The following is a 24,856-nucleotide window of genomic DNA, read 5'->3' on the forward strand; positions in this document are numbered from 1 at the left end:
GAGAAGATAATATTTAATAGTGATATCCTAGACAGATGCAGCAAATCAATGACCCAAGTACAGGATACTGATAAGAAAGTTCATATAAAAAAAGCCCTACAGGATTTTAGTAGACTACAAGTGTATTAGTTAGCAATCTGTCAAGGCAGTCTAAAAAGCTAATTCAACCTTGGACCAAATCAGTAGAAGTAATTTAAAGTTACAAATAAGATAAGTGAGTAAGTCCCATTGCAGCTAGCCCTGGCTGGACTTCATCCAGAATATCATGCTTAGTTCTGAGGGTCTTCTTTACAAATGAACAAGGGGAAAATAGAATATATTGGGGGAGGGAGGGGTGGCAGTACTATCCAAGATGGTAAAGGAACTAGAAGTTATGTTTGTAGAAGGTCAAGTTGAAGAAACTAAGCATATTAATCCTAGAAAAGAGAATCCCTATAGTGACAGGCAATTGTCAAATATTTGAAGGGTTGTTAAATGGAAGAAGAATTAAATTTGTTTTATTTATCCCTAGAAAGGAGTACTAGAGCCTTTAGGTAAAAGGTAACTGGTATAGCAAAACTAGCTTCAGAGTCAGAGGATGCATTTCTGCTACTAACACCTATATTCCTTGAGCATGTTATTCACGGGATCACTGTTTCTTGATCTGTAAGGTTGGAAAATGCAATCTTTAAGTTTCTTTCTAGTTCTAAATCCATTGAAAAAACACCAAATTTCAGGGAGGTAGATTTCAGTTCACTTTAAGGAAAAAACAACAATAACAAAAATTTCTTACAAAATTGTCCAAAAATTGATTAAGACTTAATCACTCAAATGTTCAAGGAGACATTTGATGATCACTTGTTGGGATATTCTAGTTGTGATTAAGAATTTGAATAAAGATTGGACTATATGATCTTTGAGGTTTGAATGGGGACATATTCATAATGAACTAATATTATAACTGATTGAGTTAATATAGACACTTCCACTAATTACTATTGCTAAAGAATGGGAAAAAAATGATGTCTATTTGTTACTTAAAATAGGATTCTATTTATGGGTAATAATTATGGCACATAGAATGCTCTTGTGGCATAAAAAATTATAAATAATTCAGAAAGTATTATAAGACATGTATGAACTGATATAGATTGAAAGCAAAATCTTGAAAATCATATACATGTGTAAATATATGTACATTATGCACTCATGAAAACATGTATATAAACATTGTGCACATATTAGTATATGTGCATTTATGTGTATACATACACACATATAACACTTTGCAAACCTTGAAACACTATATGAATTATTATTAGAGGCAACCAGATGTCATAGTAGAAAGACCTGAGTTCAAATACAGTCTCAGCTACTATCTGTTGACCCTAAACAATTCACTCTACTGCTATCTACCTTAGTTTCCTTAGCGATAAAATGAGTATGATTATAGCATCTATCTCACAAGACTGTTGTGAGGAATAAATTAGGTGACATTTGTAAAATGCTTTAGTATAGTGCCTGGCACATAGTAGGTACTTAATCAGTTCTTTTTCCTATCCCTCCCATATATCCTCCTCCCATATGGATTGTAGCCACTCTCATATTTATTAGACAAATACTGAGAATTACTATAACTGAAAACTAAACACGCTATAGACAATTGGTGATGAACCTTTCTAAATATGGTGAGGCTGATCCTCACAGATCACTAACATTCCTTTAGTCATTCTGCCCATTCTTGAAGTAAGTCTTCCTTGAGAACTCAGAGTTTACACACACTAGTTAAGAACAATTAGATGTATTGGAAAATTTAATGATACCTGGGGAATGATTTGGTTGATATAATGGCTAGGCAGTTAAAAAGGCAATGGTCAGTGGACTCCCCACTCCTCCCTAAATACAGAGTAAAGCAAATTATTATAGCCCCAAACCAATTAATCAAACATGTCCCAAAGATAATTAATTGTGGCAAAAATAATTAACCAAGATACAATTGAGGATACAAAATTGGGTAATCTGATTTCTAACTGGAGGAAAATTTAAGGGATTTCCAAGTTAGAAGGAGGAAGGAGTAGGTTTCAGCCCTGTTGGGAGGGGGATGAGTAAGTTTTGGGGTTTTCTCTTCTTACAGTGAAAAATATACTAATTAATTATAACTACCTGTACACATGGAACAACAGATGATTTATATAATATAGTTTCCCATGGATGAATAACAGGAAAACTACAAAATGGGGAGATTACATGTGGAATCTATGCTCTCAAGTTAAAATCTGATTGATTCTATTGTTCACTAAACAAACTGCATTTTATATATTATCTTTATTTTTTCTAAACAGATAAATAACCATATTTCTTAGACAAGGTTCTAAATTTGGTCAAAGTGATAAACCATCATTTGGGTCTTCCACTATCTGTGAAATATCTCCAGCAATTCAGTAGTGATTCTGATCATAGATACAGCACATATTATAGTATAAATCATAGATCATAGCAACTTGAAGGCTGAACATTCTCTATCATTAGGCTCCAAGCTGATCTTAGGAGTAGGAGTTAACTTCTGTCCCCTCTCAGGCATATAGATCTACTCTCCTTCGCATCATAGATTTATATCTGGAAGAGACCTAAGAGATCAGCCTATCCAGTCATACAGGTGTGAGATCAATGAGAAAACTGAAATTTAGAGAGATGAAATAACTTTTTTGTTCCAAGTCACTTGAGGCATAGTTAGAGCAGAGCTGGAATTTGAACTTTGTCCTTGGACTCTAAGAAAAAGGCAGTGGAGGAGTGGGGTGGGTGACTTTTTCTATGATAAAAATCCAATATTTTTTCTAGGTTGACTCAAAGAAAAGAACCAATAATAAAGATCTTCTCAGTTGATAAATCTTCCAAATAATAATTATAGTTGGAATTTATATAGAGCTTTAGGGTTTACATAGAACTTTACATATAATAATTTCTTGTTTGATCCTCTTATGAACTGTTACCCATAACTTCCCAGTGCTCCTGGCAAGTATCTACAACTACCATGTAAGTTATAGAGATGGTGCTGATCTGTAAAATTATAGGACATTTTTTCACAGGGAGTTTCTATACTAATGAAATTTTAAGTGCCATCCGAAAGAAAGAAGCAATTCAGATCTAGACAGTACCTATTAGAGGGGATGTTATCTTTATTTTTAAAGATGCAGAAAATGAGGCAGAGAGATATTAAGTGACTTACTCAGGGTCACATACCTAATAGATGACTGAAATAGAATTCAAACCCACAACTTCCTGAGCCATAATCTGGCACTCTGCTCACTTGTTCCATTAATTCACCTAACCCACACTTAAGGACAAACCAACCAATAAAATAAAAGGGGGATGTTAGATCATTTGTATTTTAGGAGAAAGCAAAGATTAAAATTGAAGAATGACTCATTGATGGTAGTACTTTAGTTGTTAAGAGGGAAGCCTTCCTGGCATTGCTTAATTCATAATATCTCAATTCATGCCTTCATAATAACAAAGTGTTACTACATCCTGTGTAATATGCTAGATTTACTTTTTTCCCATCTTCTTTTAATGCTACTGGCAAATCTGTTAAGAAAATGAGTTCAGAAAGTGCATTTGTCCACCACACTTAAAAAGAATGACCTACCATGGGAAATGGAAAGAAAAATGTGTCTGTCAATGAAGACTTTTTATAGACTCTTCATTTAGCAGATCAGAGAAGAATGCTGGAAATGGGCAGGGCAAAGATGCAGAGCAGATGGGAATGCCTAGTGGGTCCTCCATCTCACCAAAAGGAACAGAGTTGCTGAATGTCATTTCTCCAAGCCATGTGACTCAATGAATAGCCTAGCTGTATCCAACGTATACTGCTTGCCCAACAGGGAAAGAGAGAAGGGAGTATGCAAGGAGGAAGGGTGCACCCCCACCCTACCCCATGGTGGTCTTTTTGTTGTCCAGCAGTAGGAGATGGGGCTTGAAATAAGAGGTGGTCAGGGAACTACAGAAAAGGGGCAGCATTCAAGAGATGAGATGCAGATAGAGCAGACTGGTGAGAGCAACCGATTGGCTATGGGAGATGGGGAGGGAGAATGAAGAGCAGAGGGATCACTCTGAGGATGACCCTGAACTGCAATCACAAGGAGCAATACTGTAATGCTATTAACCTGATTCATCTCACTCTGCAAGAGGTCACTTTATCCATGACCCATGCTCTATGGTGCTGGCGAGGGAACACACACACACACACACACACACACAGTACACATCTAGAATACAGATAAGAGACCTTTAACAAAACACTAGTGTTGGCGGCCCCAGCAAAAAAAACTCTATCTCACCCACTAAGCACATTTTCTAGCTTTCAGTCAAGAAGTCATTGGCAGTGTCACTGTTTGAAAACTGCATGGCTCAGATGTTTCTAAACCCTTTTAATCCATTACAAAGGCCTCCCTTTATTGTTGTTTTGTTTTCGTTTGCTGCCCTACAGTATGGCAGCCAGTGCTCACTCCTGATAAGCAGTGAGCCATGCAGATGCTGTTTGGTTCCCTTGTGTGCCGGGCCATGCCCAAAACCTGCCAAGGCCCAAATGTGGGCTGAAATACGTCCCCAGGAGCCAAGGCAGATGATGACACCCTGAACAATGGTTAGCAGGCTGGGAATCTTCAAAATAATGCTGAATTAATTTCCGTGGTACAAATGACATTTGCTCCCCGCCTTGTATTGCGCCTGCAAGACTGCTAATGTAAATAATTTCTTTCTAATCAAAGTGAGATAGCACCGGGCTTCTAAACCAGAAAGAAAAAGGAAAGAGACTGCTTTCATGATAAGGGGTTTTTGAGAGGTGTCCATTCTCCCCTGCCCAGCTTTATATGACAGGAATGTAAGGAACACGGAGCCATTTTGAGATAAAATGCAGAGATTTGCAGTTGTTGAAGGAAGAGGTGACAGGAAACCCTTGGGAATATAGGAGAACAAACAAGAACTGACTAGGAGTGAACAGTGGTAGTCTAAATAAATTCATTTTATTTTGTCAAAAGAAACAGTCAGATTCATTAACCACACACATACATACACACTACTGTATAAGTACACACACACACACACACACTTTGGATCAAACCTTTTTGGGCTGCCATTCCCATTTCTCAAGGCCTCTCCTACTTTCAAGTCAATAAAGGATGTCATCCTGCTTCTGGGAATAAATAGGATATACTGAAGTATAGAAACAGTATTTCTACATACAGTGAAATGACTCCCTCTTAGAAGTGTCTCTCACTTGACACAATCTAGTCCCAATTTCCATCTTCAGGTTTTTGATCATAGGAGCTCACATCAACATATATTATAATATAATGTTTGGTGATATACAGAGTATTTTCGTCACAACAGCTCTGAGAGGTAGTTAGGCCAAGTATCATTATCTCCATTTTATATAGTCAAAAACCAGAGCTCCGAGGTAAAATGATTTGCCCAGAGCAACATAGTTAATACAAAAACAGGATTTAAACTTTTCTCTTCTGTTCTTCTCTCTTTTAGCAGTATCACCCTATTCTCTTTCTAGGACGTGCCCTTTCTCCTCATCCCTATCCCCAGGAAAATACACTTACACCAATATAATTGTTCAATAATTCTAGTCACAATAAAGTTTCACTCTTTTTTCTCCTTCTGTGATAATGTTCTACCTAATTTCTGGAAAACATCTCAAGCATCACTGGTGGGGAAAGGTGGTGGGACCTGTAGTGGGGAATGAGAAATTTAAAGAAGGCAAGAGGAAAACTAGTTGGAATTTATCAGAAGATAGTAGCCCAGGCTTTCCTACTGCTTCAAGGTCAATGATGCACAATTAAGAAAGTAAGATTCTAGTTTTAATATATTTTTCATATATCTCTGCCTGTCTCTTTATGTCTCGTGCTCATATTAGATGTGGATAACTTAAACTAAATGTTATCTCTAATAACCTGGATCTGAATTATAGAATCATAAAACTTTAAAGCTGGGAGAGGTCTAAATGATTTTCTAGTATACCTCACAAAATAAATCATCCCTGGTGGTCAGTGTGGTGGTGATTCGAACTTCCTTCTGCCTCCTGTCTCTCCCTCGGGGTTCTTTGTTGCTGGCCCATTAGCCAAAGGGAATTATCTCTCAGAACAATGACTATAAAGCCTATAATGATTATCTTATGGTACACACCAATTACATATTTGTGTGTTCTGTCCTATCCATTAGGATTCCTTCAGTGCCTCTAATAAAATATTATCTACCCTATCTGTTAAGGATTCATAAATCCTTGATGATTATGATGATGTTTGTGACTGAGACCTAAGCTTCTTATATCAAGGAAAAGAAGAATGGCAAATTTGCTTAAAGTGATCAATATGTAATACTATCTTTGTGAATTAAAGGATTTTTCAAGTCTTCAAATGTACAAAAGATTTTCATACTGAATGAAGCTTAAACCTAATAAAGAAATTAATGTAGAGTCCATCAAGGCTGAGGAGTACATATACGCCTATCTCTTACCTTTTCCTCATTAAATTTTATGATGCAAACAAAGTTCTTTTTGCTGCCCTCTTTCACTGAATGACCCTTAGTTCTACACCAGCCATTAATCAGCTCTCTCTGGCCCAACTAGATGGAACTACATCATAAAATTATTTCCATTATGAGTAGTAAGCCACCTTTACTTTTTATGACTTGCATAATAAAAATAAGAAAAATATGCAATTTATAAAAAGATAATATGCAATAATATGGAGCTTTTAAGTTAATGGGACATATAGGGATTGGTGCTATTAGCAAAAAGTAATAATATAGTATCATGTCCTCTATACAATGCTTCAGTGGTAAAAGTGTAGGATTCATTTGGGTTCACGTGGCAAGAATGGAGTAAAACCTCATAAAACAGCCATAGCACATATAATATCAATTTGCTCAATGTCAGTGTATGCTGACCTTCTAGTACAAACACTGGCAGATGGCCATTGGTCATGTACCCTGGAGCTTTCTAAATTGAAAATCAAGTAGCAGCTTAGCTTATATTTTCTGCACCAGTGACCATCATGGTGCTCATTGGTAGCTGTATGAAACCATAGCTCCTGTCCTTCTGTGCTCTCCAATAGTTCTATGCAAGTGGAACACGTGGATGGCAACAAGGCAGATCCCTCAACAGCTGCCACCTTTTCGATGAATCCGGGGGCCCAAGTAAAATCTGTCCCTCCACAATAACTGGTGTTCATGCTGAAGGTGACTGACATGCACAAGGCTGTTGTGCCACAGTCTGGTACCAGGTTCACAAGGAGAGAAAAGTGTCAACAAATTTGAGAGGCACAGGCACAAACAGTCCCTCTTCCAGAAGACTTGTCTTTCCTAACTTTTCACAGAGTCTGAGACAAACTTGGTTGCTCAAGATTTTGTTTCTTTTTAGCAAGAAAGATGGGAAACAACATAGATGCCTGAAAAGATGACAAACTGCAGTTAGGGGGGAGAGAAGGAGGAAGGAGTTCACTGACTGAACTCTCACTGAGCATTATCAAACCCTGGGGGAAATTCTGTAGCTTCTACCTGTCCCAAGGGATAGAAAAGGCTGACTGTTAGAGAGAGTCCAGCTCCTTGGTTTGGGTCTGTCCAAAGAACAGAAAACCATAAGAATTTATAACTAGCCCAATGGTGATGTTAGCACTGTATTTGAAGTCCAGGCTACCCAAAGCCAGAAAAGAATTGAGTAGCTAAGAGAAAATGATCCAAAAATTGTTTTCTGTGAAAACTACCTCTGAAAGCATTGCTATGTTCAGAAAGCCTCAACAGTATGACAGAGAGGCAGAAAAAGTACTTTTCATAACCTTGTTTCTCTTCCCCTCACAGAGAAAAGCCACAAGGAATGACTCCCACAAGCCTTTATTAAATACTTTCTCTGAGCAAAACACTCAAATAGACACTGAGAGCACAAGGCTAAAAGGGAAACAACCTTTGTCTTTAAGGAACTTCCATTCTATCAGAGGAGAGGAGAAGGGATACAACTTGTAAAAAGCTAAGTGAACACAAAGGGGGTAAATCATTAATATTGATTTCTTGAAAGGCAAGAAGAGCTGCTCATTTTATTTCACAAAGCTCCTAGCATGGTGTCACAAATCGAAAGACGTTTAAGTAAATGTTTTTGATAATAAGCAATGTCACCAAAATCTGTCATTTTTGCTCAAGCCTTCCCTTATGCCTAGAATGCACTCCCTTTCCATCTTGGCCACTCTTAACTACTTTCAAAGTTCTACTGATTTCACATATCCTAGAACATCTTCCCTGAAATTCCTGGTTACTGGCAATTTCATCCTCCTCCATTAACCTTATCTATGTACATGTCATATTGCTTTCCCCTACCCCAGTCACCTCAGAGCAGGAGATTTTTACCTTTTTGCACATGTGAACTGTTTCATTTTGGTCTTTGCATATCAAGCACAAGGTAGGTGTTTAATGTCAATTTGTTTCTTTGACCTGAAAATGTTAGATATATGTCCCTTCAGTTTTTATGTTCTATATCTCAAATAATAATTTGCAGTGGCCTACTGCTAAGAAATGAAAACTCTATTCAAAGAATAAAATGTTAGAGGTAGGAGAAATTAAAAAATGGCACAGTGGAGAGTACTGGCTTCAGAGTCAGAGCATATCTTAGCTTTGCCCCTCACTACGCTTCTGATCTTAGGCATTTTAATCAACAGCAAGCAATTATTAAGTACATCCTATGTACTCAGGCACTGTGCTAGGTGCTGGGAATACAAAGACAAAAATGCAATCTTCTGTCTTCAAGGAGATTACATTCTAGAAAAGGAGGCAATATGTATAAGTCTAAGCACATGCAAAATTAAGTTGCTTAACTTAACATAGGTCTTAGTTTCTGAATCTATAAAATGAGAAGGTTTCCAACTCTAAATCTATTATCTAATCTGATTCTTCATCTCACTGTTGAGGTACAGTAGGGTAAAGACTCAATAACAACATGTTCCCTAACTAGTTATTGGCAGCACCAGAACCAGAACCAGAACCCAGAACTTCTGACCATGTAGCATCTATCACTAGGATGTTCTATTATGTTCAACTGTTATGGGGTCTGGAGAGGAACGAGGTTTGGTCACAGCCCTTGCTTTCTACCAATGAGTTTCCAGTTCCATGCTCCCAAACTAAGTGCTCACCACTCATTTATTGAAGTAGAAAACCTTGATGAAGAGTTGCTTGGTTAAAATGGGTATAGAGAGAAGGAGAAACCAAGACACAGGCACAGAGATAAGATGGCGAAGAGATAGAGATTTCCAGAATAAGTTGAGCTAAGAGTGAAATGTATTCTGGGGTCCTCTCAAGAAATAGCAGTCCCAGTCAAGGAACTCACCAATCAGGAGAGAGGACCCTAGCAGTGGGCTATCCCAAGTTGGGCAAGACAGCTAGTAGAAAGATGAGATGTCTGAGAGTGAGTTGAGCTGGAAGTGCAGAATAGAGTGTAGCCTGGTTGATTTTGTGTCACCCCCTTCTGAAAGATTCAATGGGTTGTTGGGAGTTTCCTGTGATATGTTCTACCAAGCCCTGTTTTATTAACAAAGCCTGCAGGACCTAACTTTTGCCCTGGAAGAAACCAGCTCCTTGAGAGACATGGATGCCCATTGGTTCCTCCGGACAGCAGCCTTGTGGTATAAGTGTGCTGCCATTTAAAATGTCAAACCTTTGCTGAAAGCCTTCCTTTGTCCGAAGCTCAATTTAGTCATTGGCTTCCCAAAAGATTCCACAGAGTTGATGTTTCCGTTCTTTTAATTCACTGGTTGTGATGACAAACCCACAGCCCAGCTGTCTCACTAGCAAGAGCAGTGAGTGTAAATGTTGCCCAGTGTTCTTCCATCTCTGTTCATTCTTCGAGTCGGAAGCAGGACTGTCATGCTATATGTCGCCATTCACGGGACACAGTGAGATTTTCCCTTCCGCGGTGGAAAAGATCCTTTAAAAGGAAGCCTCTTTATTCCTCTGACATTTCCACTATGAAAAGCTGACCTAGTTCCCTCAGAATAACAAAAGCAGCATACAGGGGGAAACAGATCTCAATGGAGAGTTAGTTGATAAACCCAGGTGAACTCTGGGCCAGTTGAGTTTTCCCTTTCTCCATGGATAGAAAAATTACTTATGGGCTGAGGAAAATAACCTGAGCTTCAAAAATTATGAGTATTGTGCCATGTGGGGCCAGATGTATCATCTCAACATGTGGAAGCCTTTCTGAAATCTACATTTGACATTTTCTTGGGTGCTGATGTGTCCTTGTCCATCAGAAACTCACTAAAACACATCAGAACCTCACAACCTGTGGTTAAACAACTGTATAGCTTTTGATTACAGGGAACTAACTGTACCTTCAAAAGTCTGAAGCTGTGTGGCATGTGATCTGTGGTACTGAACTCAGGGCAGCTTAGGGGACCACTGGACTGGAGTCCAGGTCTTCCTCCCTGGCATCCCCAATAGGCTGCCATGAAATTTAAGAGAAGGGTGGGATGATTACCTCAGGTCTTGAAATGCACAAATGTTTGTATGTATATATCCAGATGTGTGTATATGTATATATGTTTATATATACATCTACCTCCATATGGATGTGTACACACAAATATAGGTGTATTTATGTGTGTATATTTATTCACACACACATCTATATACATATCTACTTCATAGGTGAAGACAATTTCATAATTAGCAGCAATTGCTCTGAAATATCTGGGAGACAATTTCTTTTCTTAAGAAATCAATTTGTCACTTAGGTACTTTCCCATGTCAACCCATAATTCCTCCTTTTTTTTTTCCTTCTGATAATAGAATCAGGAAGGCTGATACCTAAATGACCTTTTCTCCCCTCTATTCTTTCCAGGCGTGGTCCACATTATGAAGTCATAACTCCTTTTGTGACAATGAGGCTTTATAGCTATAAATGCTGCTCATCTTAGATGAGGGATTCACTAAGCCAATAATTTGCTTCTAAGGCCTGCAAGTTGTCTGGCTCTGTCCTCTACAGAACCAAAAGGAGCTCTTTGTTAGCTTTTGTGTTCTGTTCATTAGCTTCCTCTGGGAATGCCCAAATAATAACAACAAAGGGAGCCAAACTAACTCCAGCTGGTGGGAGGGTTTTAATTCAGCTTAATGCCAGTTTGCTCTCTATCTTCTAGGATGCATTCATTCCTCAGCCTGCAAACTTTCAGTCCGACATGCTCTTTTTTTATTTCTATTCCAGTATGCAATTTTCCAATTCAATTCAACAAATGTTTATTAAGGGGCTTATTGTATAAAAGACACAGGTTGACTCAGTTTCTCTTTCAGAGTGACCATCTTATTCCATTAATCATCAAACCCTGGGTGGGCACTTGCTTTGTTCCAGATATGGCCCTAGGCCTTATGATAGAGATGATCCTCACCCTCAAGGCATTTAGATTCCACTAGAGACTATAGCACATTTATAGACACTGCCTTCCGGAAACTTACCTTCTGCTAGGAGGTTATAGCATGTTTACAAATGTGTGAATGCAGACAATATCTATCCTTCTCTCTATCTCTGTATCTATACCTGTACCACATCAGTATCAATATCATGATTGATTCTGAGAGTAGCTATATTTATATCTATATAGACATACACAGACATTTATAAGATAAACATTAATTTTTCACAAAAGGGAACAAAGAGCAGAATTTTAGTAGCTTGCATCGAGAATATATATTTATGATTTATTAATTCCTCCTTCCAACAATCCCAATTGTCATTGTCCCTATTTTAGGTAAGGAAAATGAGACTGAGAGAGATAAGGGGACATTCCCAAGATCACACAACTAAGAAATGTTGGGATCTTGATTCAAGTCTGGATCAGGAATTGTCTGACTCCAAATATAACGCACTCTTCCCCAAAGACCAGGCTGCTTTTTTGAGACAAGAGATGATGGGTCAAAAATAGAGGCTAGTGACTTGTTTGGCTAGAATGGGAGAAGGCAGAGGGGAGGCTAGAAAGGTCAATTGGAACCAGATTGTGGAGAACTTGAAATGCCAGAATGAAGACGTGATTTGGCAGGCATTTGGGAATGGGAAGAGGCAGGGTGAATACCGAGCAGAAGAGTGGCATGGTTGGAGTAGCTCCATAAGAAGATTATTCAGGCAATGATATTAAGATTGAAAAAGGGAGTGAATGGGAATAGGGAGATCCATTTGTTTGCTTTTATAATTATATTAGACAAGAAAGGATGAAGGCTTGACTGAGGATGGTTGAAGTAGAAGTAGAAAGGTGACTGTTACTAGTAGCAATGCAACAAGCCAGGACACGTCTGAAGGACTTATGAGAAAGAATGCTATCTACATTGAGAGAAAGAACTTTTGGTGTAGTTCTACATTTGAACAACCCAGTGGAATTGCTTGTTGGCTCTGGGAGGCAGGAGGGAAGAGAGGAAGGAAAGAAAATGAATCATGGAAACATGGGAAAATATTTTAAAATTAAAATTAAAGAAAAAAAGGTGAGAAACATGCAAGATCAATTGCAAAGGGAGGAACGAGAGGATTTAGTAATGGAATAAATGAAGAAGAGTCAAGATCATGTCTCAGTTTTGCTCAGGTCTTCTTATACTAAGGAAATGCTTAAGGATTTCCCTTAAGACATCTTCCTTTCTCCCTGACATCCCCTTATGATGTTATTCTTTCTTTGTACTTTTTCCCTTCACTGTCAAATTTCTAGTAAGAAGGGTTAACTCATTTTCTCTTCTCCCATTCACTCCTCAAACTCTTCATACTTTATCTTCCATTTCCAAAGATACTAATGACTCCCATAGAGGCAAATCTAATACATTTCTTCACTTCTCATTTTCCTTGATCTTTCAAGAATCACTACTATTGACTAAGGATAATAACTGGAATTTATATAACTTCCATAAAGTTAGCAAAGCACTTCATGTGTACTATGTAAATCTTGTAACAGTCCAGTGAATAGGTAATGCAGGAATTATTATCCTCATTTTATAGATAAAGAAACTGAGGATTGAAAAGGTTACATGATTTGCCCATGGTCACCCAGTTAGAAATCAAGAATATTCATCTTATCTTACATTATTCCCCTTCTCTAACACATTTGAGTTGAAGTAAACTGTTCATCTTCCCCTGTTCATGTTTTGCCCTCTTCTGCCTTCAAACTTTGCTCACTTTATGCCTAGAATCTACTTGCTTCTCAGCTCTGCCTTATGAAATCTTTTGCTTTCTTTTGAAGTCTCTCTTCTATAAAGCCTTCTGCCAGCAGAAAGTCCTCTCTTCTTCAAAATTTTGAGTACTTTGTTTTGATGCCTTCTTTGTACTTGTAGCCAGTCAGTCAATCAACAAACATACACTGTATGCCAGGCACTGTGTTAAAAGCTGGGAATACAAACACAGGTGGAAAAATCTCTTTCCTCAAGGACCTTACTTCATAATGGGGAGGAAGTAGCCATTAAAGGAAGTCAAAAAAGGTGGGAGGAGGGGGTATGGCAGAGGAAGTCCAGAGTGTAGCCTGGAGGGGAATGAGGCATCATGACTGACTTAAATGAATTAAATGAAGGTTCTGAGAGATGCATCTGATCAGAGTCATCAGAGTAAAGAATATTTCCAGGGTTTGAACTCTAGGACAGGACTGAGGCTTCAAGAAGAAGTGGGGTGCGGCAGAGAAGGTCCAAGTTGCAGCCAGGAAAAGAGTGAGAGAGAGAGAGAGAGAGGGCATGGTAGAATGGAGAGAGAACAGGATTTAAGAGTCAGGAAGACATGATAAATATTGCCAAGAGGCAAGATTGAATGCAAAGCATTCGTTCTTCCCAATAATCACAATGGCTCCTTCTCCCACAGAATTAGCCCATATCTCCCCCTAACTTTTGCTTAATATTTGAGTGTCTTGGCACACACTGATGGCATAAGACTAAAGAGAACTTTGTTCTGGAACGTTTTGAGTGTGGCTTCTTTTTATCTCTAACAGACAAGAAATCAAGGCCAAATAAAGGTTCAGCTAGCTGGGCTAAGGTGCTTTAAGTCTCAGGGAGATGACATTGAATCTGCAGGCTCTGTCCTTAAGAATCAGAAAAAAAAAAGTGATTTTATTTCTCCATATAGTTATGTCCTTCCTTTGTCCTCCCACTCCTTTCACCAAAAGAATGAAGCCCAGGACAGTGAGATCATGCAATGCATAGAGCTCTAGGTCCAGGGTCAGGAAAATATGAGTTCAAATCCAGCCTTAGACACTTACTATGTGACCCTGGGCAACTCATTTAATTCCGTTTGCCTCTGTTTCCTCATCAGTTAAAAGAGTTGGAAAAGGAAATGGTAACTTTGCCAATATTTTTCCCCAAGAAAACCCCAAATGGGATCATGAAAAGTCAGACATGACTGAAAAATGACTAAACAACAACAATCCCCAGTTCTTAATACATTATGCTGGAACATAGTCAACATTTAATAAACCTTTGTTAATCAATTGATTGCTTGCTTGCTTGCTTTAAAAGGATGGGGACAATCAGACCTTTATATTTACAAACCTCAAGGACCTTACTTTGCAAGGATCCATTAACATTACAGAATGAAATCCTTTCCCTAGTAATATTCCATAAGTTGAAGAAAAGACATAGATATAGTTTTACTTCATATATCTACATATATCTGTGCTATATAGTTTTATTCCAATAAAGTGCTTGGACCAAGCTTAAATGTAAAATAAAACCATTTATTTATTTTTCAGTCATTCTGAAAATATGATCATTGGCAAGAAGACACCAAGATAAAATAATTCTTTTTGCTGAGGGGAGGCAGTGTCTATAAGGATAGAAAGGAATATAGCAGAATGCAGTCCCAGAGCTTTCCAACTCAGTATTGACAGGAAGGCAATGTTCCCCTGGAGATCCTTTCGGTCCTAACTTCAACTACTAGGGTAGGCAGGGGTGTGTGACCAACTGAAGCAATGATATTTGTGCTCAAAGGGTGTGGAGAAATTGTCTAAAGTCATATCACCCTGCTTGCTTATAGTCAATCTCATGTGACTTTGGGAATCCGGGCTTGGATGGACACCTCCTGGAAATGTCACACCATAAGTCTTTTGCTTTGAGAGGAAATGTGGACATCAGAATAGGCATTATACTAAGAGTCAGAAAGACCAAGGTTCAAATTCCACTTCAGATACTCTGAATAAGTCTTTTTAACCTTTCAATAACCTCATCTTCCTAAACTGTAAAATGAAAAATTTGGACTTGAGGACTGGAAAGTCTCTTGCATCTCTAAATATGTAATTCTATGAGCCATTTAAACTTGAAATGCATTCTTGGATGATTTCATTGCTACACATGAAAGGAGTTTGGGGTTCATGTTCCATGAAGCAGTAAGATTCTTGAAAATACAGAAAACCTGATCATCAAATCATAACTGAGTCTCCCTCTCACCCCAGTACACACACTCACCAATTTTATTTTCCTTAACAAATGCACTGACTAGGCCAAGAGATTTTTATCAAACACTTAAACCCATGACTGACACTGTGCTAGGCACTATATGGATATGAAAAAATAGTTGTAAAATCTGTCTTTGGACTTCTGGGTAAAGCCAGAGATGTGGATAGATATGAAGAACACACCTAAAATAAAAGAAATGCTGAGAAAAGGGGAGAAAAAAATAACCTTCTGAACAAGCAAGGAAGAAATATGTAGGATAAGGTTTTGTTTGCTTTAGTATCTGTCAATGCAGACCTCAGAGGTAACTAGAGTATCCTCAGGTGCACTGGATCCATTCCAAAATGTATGTTTTAGTTAAATGCTCCTTCTTGCATATTCAAATAAATTTGAGAGCCTTTCTTGTAATTGAGAGGGTTGTTAAATACAGGAATAGGTGACCAAAAACAAGTGGAGAATGTTTGGACAGCTTTGAAAATGGGATTGCCTCATTATCATGGGAGGTGCTGAGGAAAGGGTACTGGATCTGGAGTCAAAGAATTTGAGTTTGAATCTCAGTTCTCTGATCTACAACCTCTGTGACATGGAGGAAGTCAATTAACTTCTCTAGGTTTTGGTTTCCTCCTTCGTAAAAGATGAAGATGTTGATTTGGATGTTCTTGGAAACTCTTCCTGATCTACCTTTGATGGGTTCTGAGCTAAGAACAGAGACATGGACAGTTGAAGAACATACAATTCACATATATCATCACTATCTGACTTCTATGATTTCTTCCATCTCTAAATCTATAATTCTGGCAACATTCGTTTGTGATGGTTTACTTGGACTATATAAAACCTGGGGGTTTAAAACTTATAAACTAAGCGACTTATCAAGGTTTGATCCAGTCCTAAGCTTCAGTGATTTGGTGATAAAATATCATCACATTGTAGGCTATGCTTCAGTCTTGCAGCCTTCTACTACACTTGACAAAGAACAGTTATCATGCAAAGCTACCCACTTTCAGCGCCAATGTTTAATTTGATTCTTGATTCAATGCAGTTTCCTTTTCTCTATAAAAACAATAAATCATGTAGAATCATCCCTTCCTGGCCAGCTAGTGTAGAGGACTCTTGGGTGCTATAATGGCAAATGAAATCATTTCTCAACAAAAGAAAACATCTGATAAACTAGGGCATATTTCTCACTTGTTCAGGAGCACAAGGCCATGGAGATGGGACTGGATTTATCCATATTATTAGTAAATAATAGATATAAAAATAACACATCCTGCAATTTCAGAAGCTTCCCATCGATGGGGACCCACTGCAGATGGGGAAGCTACAGTCAGTAGGCATTTCACAAAGGGAATTTTGAATGCTGGGATATCTGGTTTGCTGCCATGACCCTAATTTGACAGAATGCATAGAATGATTATTTGGGAAGCAGAAAACAATGGGTGAGAGTATTAGGACTTTTTCTACCTGGAGTGAAAAGGAAGAAAATTTTACACATAGAAAATCAATCATTCAGAACATAGGGTTATATTCAGTCATCTTTAATACTTCACTGACTTCTGGATGCCATAAATTCTCACTGATTATGGACTCTCTTAGCAATATAATTTGGAGACCAGAGTTATCTTGGAGATCCTGAGATCTTCTCTTTCAGGTAGGGCACTTGCCAATCATGTTGTACATTCAGGGGCAGTTGATCCCTCTCCAGAAATGCACTTTCTCTTCAACTCTGACATTCAGAATCCTTGCCTTCCTTTAAGCCTCAGTAAAGATGCTTACTTTCTTTTGTGGTCTTCTCTGATAATCACCTAAGTGGAAAAAATTTCCCCTCATCCTCATGTTTTCATAGGCAGGGCATCATATTGACTTAGAAAACCTCAAGTGAACTTTTCTAGCATATATGTGTGTGTGTGTATGCATATATATATATATATATATATATATATCTTAAACATTTACCAATTACATCTTAGTCTAGTTGTGCACCCCACTTCATAGTTTTGTGGATCTCTTTTGGCCCAATGGTCAAATTTGAAAACTTGCATCTAGAGTATTTTATCTTCCTTTACTATCATTTTTTCTTTTGTATTAAATATACTTGTACACCTGCTGTATCTTTACTTTAAGTATGCAAGCTTGTTGAAGTTTGGAACTGTTTTGTTATTCTACCTTCTCATCCATGTCTGGTATACCATCCTACTATATACACGTGCATGTGCACACATAAGCATGTACATATGTGTATATATACTCAAATATTCAAATTTATTTTTTATCTCAGTGATATAGACATTCACTGCAATGATGATGATAACAACCCCATCTATGCATTCCACATCCACCTCTAAGTTCCTCACATTTGACCCATTGGATGTGCTGGGATATTCTTCAATTTCTCTTGACATCATGAGGATACCAATGAAGGAAAGGAACAATCTATCACTTTAAACTGTTAAGTGTTAGCAACACTGAGTGACCAGTCAATCTATTTTTGTTCTTGATGATATCTTATGCTCTAGAGCCCTTTCTGATTTCTTGTTTGTAATATGTTGTAGCAGCCTATTCATACCCAACATATGCGTCTCTATTGAATTCTGGATAGTACTTATTTTTGCTCCTAAAAAGAGAATGGGATTGCTTAACTTAGCCATACAAGCACTAGCAGACTATTAGCATTTCAACATGAGCCAAAGGGTTTGGCTTTACACATAGTAGGCATTTAATAAATGCTTAATGAATGAGCCACCTCATTTAAAACCTAAATGATTTGCTCGAGGTTATTTAATAATCTATTGGCAGAGTAGAAACTAAAAGCCAGGGCTATTGATTTCCATTTGAAACCCTTTCCCCTGCTCTGAAAATGATAGAAGAGTAAAGTTGAAAGGGGAGTGGTTTTATAAAAAAAACCTAGAGCACAGCACACCTGTATTGTTGTTATTTTTTAGTCATCCCATCTTGTCCAATTCTTTATGACTCCATTGGGGGTTTTCTTGGCAAAGATATTTCCATTTGCCATTTCTTTGCCCGATGGATTAAGGCAAATAGAAAGTGACTTGCTCAAGGTCACACAGTTAGTAGATTTATCTGATTCTGGATTTGAACTCAGGTCTTCTGATTCCAAGCCCAACACTCTACCCCCTGAGTTACCCAGATACCTCACAATATTCATAGTCAATCATGTTTTTTTCTCCCTTAGGCTGATAGAGGTTGTTTTGCTCTTTTCCTATGGGAGTGTGCCCATTCTTAAATATCCTCAAGAAAACCTATACCAGGGGATACTGACAGTTAATTCTATGGATTGTCACATTTTTATATAGTCAAAGAGTAACTTCAGACACTTCAGCCACAATGCTAAATCTGAGATAAAGCAGACCTTCTTCAGGATCAGATGATCATCTTTTGGATATTTCTAAAATGGTTTGGGGGATAAATATTTATTCTGGACATAATCAAGACACAGATTTCACAAGCTAAAATTTCACAACTACTTTAGCACTGTAGCCCCATAATACAAGTGGCACTTAATCCTGAAGTGCAACAAAAACTCAGTTTTTCCTTTGGTTAGCTAGTGACGGATGCCATGTTGAATAATATAGGTCAAAGGGCAAGCAGGCAAAGATATATGAGTTAAGTAGACATATACATTTTTTAAGTCCACCCTGACCAATTGATCAATTAGATCCTCTTTTGATTGGCTTTGATGGAGAATAGGCATTTGGGTTAATCAAAAAAGTACTTGTATGTATAGCAGGAGAAGTTAAATTGTGCTAGGAAAATAAATCTCAGTGGGATAAAATGCTGTAGAGAAAAGAAAGATGAGGATTGAAAAAAGACAATGGGATTCAGTAATTAGTTGGTCATTTATGAGATCTCAGAGAACAGTTTCATGGAATAATTGGATCAAAATTCACAATCTGAGTAACATGATCTGAAATGATGATGATGAGTTTATTATTGGCAAGATAGTAAAACTTCCAGGGTACTTTTTCAAGAAGTTTAACAATGAAAGGGAGATGTTTGATTTAAAAAAAAAATCATAGTATTTTGGGGGCCAAAATATATTTTTGGACAGATTAGAAAGAGCCACTGGCAAGAGAGAGGTTGAAGATTCAGAGTGGGATGAGGATGACTGTGGGAGTAAAGCTGTGAAGAGTTGTCAAGGAATATTAAGGATATTGTAGACCATATTCCTGTCCAGGTATGGGCTGGACTAGAGGATCGCTATATTTCCTTCCAACTTTCAGTTTCTATGATTCCATGAAAAGGGTAATTAGCAATTCTCAAAAGCAGTGTTGAGCAAAAGAAACAACCTCTCTCATCCTCCCCCACCCAACCCAACAGAACATATATTAAAAGTCAAGTAGATGGTTTGGAAAATACAGCTGTAGAATAACACAGATTTTGACCATCTAAACCAAATTCAATTATCATGTCTATGCCGCTTTTCTATTTCTGTAGCTGAAAGGCTATTATTAGGCATTCTCTTTTTTACGTCTCCAAGTATTGCCTCTGTAAAACATTCCAGAAAGTAAACATTAGCTTTAGGCCATTTGATTACTGGTTTCCCAGAACACTGTGTTCTGTCCTGCTTCACTCAGTATTCCTTTTAATATTAAAAATAGGAGATGACTGAGCAGGGTTGAATGGATCTGCCTTGGAGGTTGCTCCCCCTGCCCAAATCCCAGCCAGCCTCCCAAGCATTTGCTAAGTCCCTTTCCCTCTAAAGTCAAACTTCATACTTAAATATACAGTCTAACTGATGCCAAGGAAACAAGAAAAAAGTCTCCTTATATATAAAAGGTAAAAGACTAAGGTTTTGGAAACACACACATTTCTTCCCTATGAATTGTGTTAGGAGTTGTGTGTTTTAAGTATTTGGGATGATGGTGGTTGTGCTGTTTTTATTTAATGACTTTCCTTTTCAAATAAGTCTCCCCAGCTGCATAGAAAGTGATGCCCATTTTATTTTCCGTGCTAGATTAGCATCTTAAATGGGAGGAACACTGGCGAAGAAAGTGTCTTTGAACAGGTGAGGTAAACAGAACTGGGGAAGGGGGTGGAGGCGGTAGATAAGAAGAAAGTTCCCATGTCAGGCAGGGCAATGGCAGCACCCAGGAAGTGCCCCTGTGCTTGATAGAGGTATGGTTCCTGTTTACCTCCCAGCTTCCTTCCATTCACATGCAATTACCTTGAAGTTTAGAGGTGAATAGGGTGAAGGTATGTGGGACTTGTCTTATTGGGGTAAGGACTGTTCCTGGGCCACTCAGCAGGCTGCCACCCACCTGGGTAAGGCTTGTGAATTCCTGGGGGATGGTTCTCCTGGGGAAGGGGTGGAAGAGACCTTGCACTAAGCAAATATAAAAAATCTTTGGCACAGGTGTTTTCTTTATACTGTTCAGAGAAGTCATGGAGCTAAGGTCGTCCACCTTCATTTCTTTCCCTGAAAAAAAAAAAAAAATATATATATATATATATATATATATATATATATCTGTAGCTGAATGGACAAGGACAAAAGTGAATGGAAGAGACAATAATTAAATGAAATTTAAAGAATAATTTTTCTTCCAATTATCAAAAAAAAACCTTTCCTTTTCTTGGTTTTTTAAATATACAAACTTCCAACTTAAAAGCTATATACTGATATAAAAAGAAATTCAAAGTAGGCTGGGCTTGGGGAATTCAAACTTTTGATCCATTAGATTCATTGGAATTGGCTTAGTTGAGTGTGAGGGTTCTTACTGCATTCAAGGTATAATAACTCTTTTTGGATTTTACTTCATTTCTTCAGTGTTGTTACCAATGAGAAATGAAGATAGAACTATCTAGGGTACAGGTGGAATCTTAGATCTGGTCTAAGAAACTGAGACCAGGGAAACAGAGAGGTATACATTTAGAGTTTGGAAAATAACACAGAATTATAGAATTTTTCCTTCCTTCTATCCATCCATCCTTCCTTCCTTCTTTCCCTTTGCACTTTTGCCCCCATGAGAAGATATCATAGAGAAGGGTTAAAGAGCTTGCCTTAAAGTAAAAAAGACATTAAAAGACATTAATTAAGTCCTACCTCTGCCATACTGTCTATATCACCCTGGGTAAGTCAGTTAACCTATCAGTGCCCCAGCAAATTTCTAAGATTATAAAGTGCAGAGAAAATGCCAATATGTTTAGAAGAGGAGGTTCCTCATAATAGGCTACCTACACTGATGCAATTACAGGTCTGGTAAGATAAACAGAAGAGAGAGAGAGAGAGAGAGAGAGAGAGAGAGAGAGAGAGAGAGAGAGAGAGAGAGAGAGAGAGAGAGAGAGAGAGAGAGAGAGAGAGAGAGAGAGAAACTTCAGGTCAATAGTCTTGTGTTTTTGCGCATTGTCATTTTCAACCGTACTGATAATAAAATTCTCTTTCAAATAGTAGAAAGATAGATAATATAGATGAATGAATAAATGAATGCATAAATAAGCAAATAAATAAATAGATAAATGCCTCTGCAATGCCTAATACAATATCTTTCTCTTTTAAAATATTTGTTGATTCATTGATTATTGTAGGACAATGATAAGAAGCAGTAACCTCCCAAAGGATTCAGAAAGGGTAGTAAAATAGACTTCCTTAGGAAAGATGGCATTGTTATAGAGAGGATCATAGGCCACCTAATAATTCTAAAGAGTAAAAATGACCTCAGTTCTGGTGTTTTACTGTTTGGTCTTTGGTTGTTCTAGTTCCCTGATGAGAACCACAAGTGTTTGAGAGATTAATATTTCTTCCTGATAGTTTTCTTTTTCTCCAAAAGATTATTTTTTCCTATAGAATATAAAATGCTCTTTTCTTGAAGACAGATGGACAGAGCCTACAGGACACTACTTACTGGAGAGAAACCAGCTTTGAAAACTTTTGATAACCAGCATGGTAACCAGTCTGTTTCTATTGAAATGAGCTCATTATAATTTCTTCTTCCCTGACTTCCAATCAATTCTTCAATCATTTCTCAAGCATGTGTTATATTTTAATAAAATCATAAACTTTCCATGGCACATACAGTGAGAAAACACATTTTTAGCAATGTTCCTTCTAGACTACAAGCTATCTGGAGCAAATCATAGAAAATTGATGCTTTTGTTTCTATTAGGGCATGTGAAAATGGTCCACCAGGCATCAAGGTAGTTTAATGGCAAACATTTCCTGAGTCCAATTTGCTCTTTTGTAGACCTCTTTTTTGGTTTTTTATTATTATTCCCCCTTCTGATCTAGTAGCAGGTGTTCTTAACCTGTGATCACAAACTTGCTTTGTGTGTGTGTGTATGTGTCTATGTATACTAAAGTCCATGCATACATATATATAAAGCTGTATTTCAATCTAATTCATTTCCTTTATAATCCTATACATTTATTTTATGCATTTTAAATAATATCTGAAAGGGGGTGCTTGGGCTTTTTCAGGAAGCCATAAGGGGCCAAGACACAAAAAGGGTTAAGAACCCCTGGCTGAAAGGAAACATGGTTATTATATTGACTAATTTAGTTTTATGGCAGAAACAGAACTAAAGAACCCTAGATGTTAGAAGGAATCTTACAAATCCTGTAAGAAGAATGATGACCATGATGATGATGGTTCATATTGATGTACTACGTTAAGGTTTTAAGGCACCTGAAATACATTTTCTTTGAAATTGTGAGGCAGGTGCTATTACTACCTTCATTTTGCTGAATATTCATCAATAAACAGGCTCAGAGGGAAGCCGTGATCTGCCCAGGATCACACAGCTAATAAATGTTTGGGGTGGGATTTAAACCCAGACATTTCTGATACACAGTATTACATAATTGAGTAAATTGAAGCCTGGGGAGGAGTAGCTGGCTCAACAGAGCAAGAGATGGGTTTATGTAGTATTTTATAAATTAACCAGATGTCTATTACAGCTATCAACTATTTTGATATCACCAGAACACTTGATGTCCCCAAGGATTCAGTCAGTCTGTCTGTAGGTGAGTCAGGAAGGACTTATGAAGCACTTACTATGGGCCAGGTACTATGGTAAATGTTGGGAATAAAAAGAAAGGCAAAAATGCTATCCTTGCTCCAAAAAAAAAAGGTGCCATTTAAAGAAGACAACAAGCTACAGAACAAGATTTTTACAAAATAGATTGAAAGTAATCTCAGAAGAAAGATACTAGTGGTGAGGAAGAGAGGGAGGGAAGCCAGAAAAGCCTCTTGTTATCTTCACTTACTTCATTTTATCTTCATTTTTCTGATGGATAAACAGGCTTAGAAGGGACAAGTAATTTGTAAGATTTGGGTTAGTACCAGCCAAAGTAAGCCCATGAAGCCCTTCCACAAGACCTGCTCAGGCCAGGCCAGGGACTTCCAAGCCCAGCATGTGGGTCAGATCTTTCCTAGAGGCACCAGAAATCTATTCCTATGAATAGAGGCCCCGAGGCCAAGGATCACACGCCTTCTGATGGTCACCTTGTGGAAGTGAATGGAAAAACAGGAGTAACTGAATAGAAAAGAAACTGGCCTTGAAACAGATCTCCAGCTGCAAGTGCTTAGAGAGGTTTCAGAAAGTATATGAGCATGAAAATATGGAACCAAAATGCAAAATGATATTTGGAATCTATTTACTACCCAAGCAGAAACTGGGAAATGTCTTCAACTTTACTGGCTGACTGGTTTATCTTGCACAGAACAACATTTTATCACCAAAGCTGGTTATCACTGAGCTGCAGCAGAGCGTGGTCTCTTTGTCATTTGTACGGGACACCAGTCCACGTGGCAGCAACATTAAAGGAGAAGATGACAGCTGAGACTTTGGTACTAGTGCCGGTTTTCATGTGAATGTCACCGAAGAACCTTGGAAAACCAACTATAGGATGTACTTTTATGTGATAGATGAGCCGCCCAAGCTGATGAATGCCAATTTTCCAGATGACCCAGAGAAGATGGCTATTCTTGGCCATTCTATGGGAAACCATGAAGGTCTGATTTGCGCTTTGAAGAATTCTGGAAAATACAAATCTGTGTCAGCATTCTCTCCAATCTGCAATCCAGTTGCCTGTCCTTGATAGGGATAAGGCCTTCATTGAATATTTAGGACCAGATCAAAGTAAGAGAGAGGCATATGATATTGCTCATCTTTTGAAATCTTATCTACGTTCTCAGTTGGACATAACCTGTTCCTTAAAAATGGGCAATTACTTCCTGACGACTTTATAGATATTTGTGTCAAACAGAAAAATTCCAGTTGTTTTTAGATTGCAAGAAGGACATGATCAAAACTATTATTTCATTGCATTTTTGTTAAGGATCAACATCAGACATCATGCAAAAAACTTGAACATATTAAGCTTCATATGTGAATAATCTCACAATTATAATAACTTTTGAAAAGATAGGATTATATATTAAAATTTATATCCTGTAAACATTCATTTCTAATTTTT

The 24,856-nt window shown here is 37.8% G+C and overlaps 1 pseudogene; it reads left to right on the top strand.

Annotated features, from left to right (window-relative positions):
- Positions 1 to 23,322: 23,322 nt before the first annotated feature.
- On the top strand, positions 23,323 to 24,776 carry LOC100024903 (S-formylglutathione hydrolase-like; annotated as a pseudogene).
- The last annotated feature ends 80 nt before the right edge of the window (positions 24,777 to 24,856 follow it).

The sequence above is a fragment of the Monodelphis domestica genome, chromosome 3, assembly GCF_027887165.1.
Source record: "Monodelphis domestica isolate mMonDom1 chromosome 3, mMonDom1.pri, whole genome shotgun sequence".
Taxonomy (NCBI): Eukaryota; Metazoa; Chordata; class Mammalia; order Didelphimorphia; family Didelphidae; genus Monodelphis; species Monodelphis domestica.